The following is a 4,575-nucleotide window of genomic DNA, read 5'->3' on the forward strand; positions in this document are numbered from 1 at the left end:
CAAATAAAAATTGTTACAAGCTTTCTGGTATGAAAAAAAACAAAAAAGTATGCGACACTACTAAAATGAAACTAGGTTTCTTATAGATCAGATAAAATGGAAAATACCCTCTTTTTCATACTACTCTTTCTATATATAATTAAATGATTCAAAAAAATTGCATATGGAATTCAAAATACCATGCTATTATTACTTTGGTTTTTATGGCGAAGGTATAGTATATATAGATAGATATCTATTCTATATATTCTCAAAGAAAAGAATCATTGGCGCCAAGCGTGAGGAAATGCAAGACGTTTGGTAATTGTGCCTCCTGCCAAAAGAAAGGATCCCATTGAAGCAGCTAATCCCAGACATACTGTCTGTACATCTGGTTGTACAAATTGCATAGTATCATAAATAGCTATTCCAGGTATTACCCACCCCCCCGGAGAGTTTATAAACAGAGACAATTCTTTATTCTCTTTCTCTATGCTCAGATATATCATAATACTAATAAGTTGATTCGATATTTCACTATCAACATCTTGACCTAAAAAAAGTAATCTTTCTCGATAAAGTCGATTGATTAGGATTCCATTTTTTCCTTAAAAGCCGTACATGCACCTTTTGATGCATACAGTTCATCAAAAATTATATAAGCAAAAAAGGAATCAATGTGTCGATTTTAATCTTTCTCTTTTTCTAATGGATTTCTTCGAACTAAAAAAAAAGAAGAATATACTTAATTTAGTGAACTATCTTCTCATTGATGTATTGCTTTCATCGAGATCGAAGCCGAATCACAATGTAATTTTCTTGTTTCTGAATGGACTTTTTCAATTCTTTTAGGTTTCTTTTCTACTCTGAGTAAAGATCTGCCCGATTTGGATTTGCACATATAGAACAAATAGTCCAAAACTATGTATTTTTGTTAGAACTTCTTCCTTTTCTGAATTTATTAATGTTTTTTGTAAAATACAATATATAGATATGATAGAAGTAGTGATCGTAGAAATATTACCAATTGGTTTTTTCTACACAGAGCCTGGGTACTTGATTTTATTGGTCCAATTAAGCCAACCATAAATTATTCATAATTTCGAGTAATAATCTGGAAATTTTATCTAAAAATGAAAAAATCGATAGAATAGTACTTCATTACACTTCACGCTCCCCATTTTTTTATCTTTATGATTTCATCATTCTCTTTTGGGGGTGAAAGCGGGGATATCTCGATCGGGGGAGAAAACGGGTAAATCCCATATAACCTACTATATCTGACAAGTCGCACTATATATCAACCCAAGATGCATCTTTATCCCCGGGGGTTCGAAAGGGTACTCTTGGAACACCAATGGGCATAAAATGGACAAATAATAAAGTCATATATCTCACTTTAGTGTGGAAACGTAAGAATTAGCTTATCGTGTTAAAAAAGATTTACTTGATTTTATATTAATATTGCTTTTTTTTATAAAAAAGAAGACTAAATAAAGTCGAGTTGTTATAAATGGGTCATTGGGGTGATAAGCGAATATGTCTGCATTTACTTATTTAAATAGTCATAGAGAAAGTTGTCAACCCCTTTCGTCTCCCCACCATTGCGTATTGTTACTTATCCGGTATAGAATAAATCTGTTTCTTTGATTTCGACAAATATGATTGTTCCATTTTCCAAGAGAATCTACTGAAAGGCTATATTCATTTTTTTCCAGTGCAATAAAGTTACATAGTGTCTATTTTTTGTTGAAGGGGTATTTTTTCATGGGTTTACCTTGGTATCGTGTTCATACTGTTGTTTTAAATGATCCGGGCCGTTTGCTTTCTGTTCATATAATGCACACAGCTCTAGTTGCTGGTTGGGCCGGTTCGATGGCTCTATATGAATTAGCAGTTTTTGATCCCTCTGATCCTGTTCTTGATCCAATGTGGAGACAGGGTATGTTCGTTATACCTTTCATGACTCGTTTAGGAATAACTAATTCGTGGGGCGGTTGGAATATCACAGGAGGGGCTATAACGAATCCGGGTATTTGGAGTTACGAAGGTGTGGCCGGAGCACATATAGTGTTTTCAGGCTTGTGCTTTTTAGCGGCTATTTGGCATTGGGTTTATTGGGATCTAGAAATCTTTTGTGATGAACGTACTGGAAAACCTTCTTTGGATTTGCCAAAAATTTTTGGAATTCATTTATTTCTTGCAGGGGTGGCTTGTTTTGGTTTTGGCGCATTTCATGTAACAGGATTGTATGGTCCCGGAATATGGGTGTCTGATCCTTATGGACTAACTGGAAGGATACAATCCGTAAATCCCGCGTGGGGTGTGGAAGGTTTTGATCCTTTTGTTCCGGGGGGGATAGCTTCTCATCATATTGCGGCAGGAACGTTGGGCATATTAGCGGGTCTTTTCCATCTTAGTGTGCGTCCACCCCAACGTCTGTATAAAGGATTACGTATGGGAAATATTGAAACTGTCCTTTCTAGCAGTATTGCTGCTGTCTTTTTTGCAGCTTTTGTCGTTGCTGGAACTATGTGGTATGGTTCAGCAACAACCCCCATTGAATTATTTGGTCCTACTCGGTATCAATGGGATCAGGGATACTTCCAGCAAGAAATATATCGAAGAGTTGGTGCTGGGCTAGCCGAAAATCAAAATTTATCAGAAGCTTGGTCTAAAATTCCTGAAAAATTAGCTTTTTATGATTACATCGGAAATAATCCAGCAAAAGGGGGGTTATTTAGAGCTGGTTCAATGGACAATGGAGATGGAATAGCCGTCGGTTGGTTAGGACATCCCATTTTTCGAGATAAAGAAGGACATGAGCTTTTTGTACGTCGTATGCCTACTTTTTTTGAAACATTTCCAGTTGTTTTAGTAGATGGGGACGGAATTGTTAGAGCCGATGTTCCTTTTCGAAGAGCAGAATCGAAATATAGTGTCGAACAAGTAGGTGTAACTGTTGAGTTCTATGGTGGTGAGCTTAATGGAGTAAGTTATAGTGATCCCGCTACTGTGAAAAAATATGCTAGACGTGCTCAATTGGGGGAAATTTTTGAATTAGATCGTGCTACTTTGAAATCAGATGGTGTTTTTCGTAGCAGTCCAAGGGGTTGGTTTACTTTTGGGCATGCTTCATTTGCTCTGCTATTCTTTTTCGGGCACATTTGGCATGGTTCTAGAACTTTGTTCAGAGATGTTTTTGCTGGTATCGACCCAGATTTAGATGCTCAAGTAGAATTTGGAGCATTCCAAAAACTTGGAGATCCAACTACAAGAAGACAGGTAGTATAACATTCTTTTGTTCTTTTCTACTTTTTTATAATTTTGAATTTCATATAAAGAACTAGATAAATCTTGATTGGAATCATTGCATTTATTCTTTTTTTTCTTTTCGAAAAGAGCCCCACCCCAAGAAACAGGTATGAAAGCTATAATTGTAAACCACGATTAAATTTATGGAAGCTTTGGTTTATACATTCCTCTTAGTCTCAACTTTAGGAATTATTTTTTTCGCGATTTTTTTTAGAGAACCTCCTAAAGTTCCGACGAAAAAGGTCAAATAATTTTTTATTATCTTAATTGAAGTAATGAGCCCCCAATAGGGAGGGCGCATTACTTCAACTAGTCCCCATGTTCTTCAAATGGATCTCTTAGTTGTTGGGAGGGTTGCCCAAAGGCAGTATATAAGGCATACCCAGTAAAACTTACAAGTAAACCAGATATAGAGATGGCAATTAGAGTTGCTGTTTCCATTATTTTAATTCTAAAGTTTCCAGATCACAATAGATCTATAGGATAAGATCCTTATATTTACAGCGGAATGGTATACAAAGTCAACAGATCTAAATGAATAAAAAAGAGTATTTATGGCTACGCAAACCGTTGAGGATAATTCTAGATCTGGTCCAAGACGAACTGTTGTAGGGAATTTATTGAAACCTTTAAATTCAGAATATGGTAAAGTAGCCCCGGGGTGGGGAACTACTCCTTTGATGGGTGTTGCAATGGCTCTATTTGCGATATTTCTATCTATTATTTTGGAGATTTATAATTCGTCCATTTTATTGGACGGAATTTCTATCAATTAGATTCACAAGAATCGAGTAATTAGTTTATAGAAAGTGAAGCCTTTAGGTTTCTTATTGTTTCTTAGTCTATTCCATGTTGATGTGGTAGTTTGATCGTAGAATTTCTTTGTTTCTGTATTTCCGGAATATGAGTGTGTGACTTGTTTTAATTGGTCCTATTGAAAGTACAGAACATAAAATGGGTCTGTCATCTTGATATAGATGGTTTTATTCCGTCAGATATTTAATCTAGTATCTGGAGCACGGAATATAGAAAATAGATTCTAAAAATCTTAATACTATGATTCATACTAAATATTTAGACCTCGCAACTGGATTTAAAAACCTTTTCAAAGAGTTCTAAAAATATATTGAAAAATTTTGATTCTTTCAAGCTTCTCCAGTTTGTCTTTATTTTGAGCAAAGGACAAACCTTTCCTTGAATTTTTTCATTATATTTTATCTATTCATTGAAGAAGTGATGATCCAGCAATTCTTACTCAGGGAATTTTTGGACTTCGATTAA

The sequence above is a fragment of the Vigna unguiculata genome, chromosome 3 (genome assembly GCF_037176805.1).
Source record: "Vigna unguiculata cultivar grain cowpea cultivar isolate G323 ecotype 2 chromosome 3, ASM3717680v1, whole genome shotgun sequence".
In the NCBI taxonomy this organism is placed as follows: domain Eukaryota; kingdom Viridiplantae; phylum Streptophyta; class Magnoliopsida; order Fabales; family Fabaceae; genus Vigna; species Vigna unguiculata.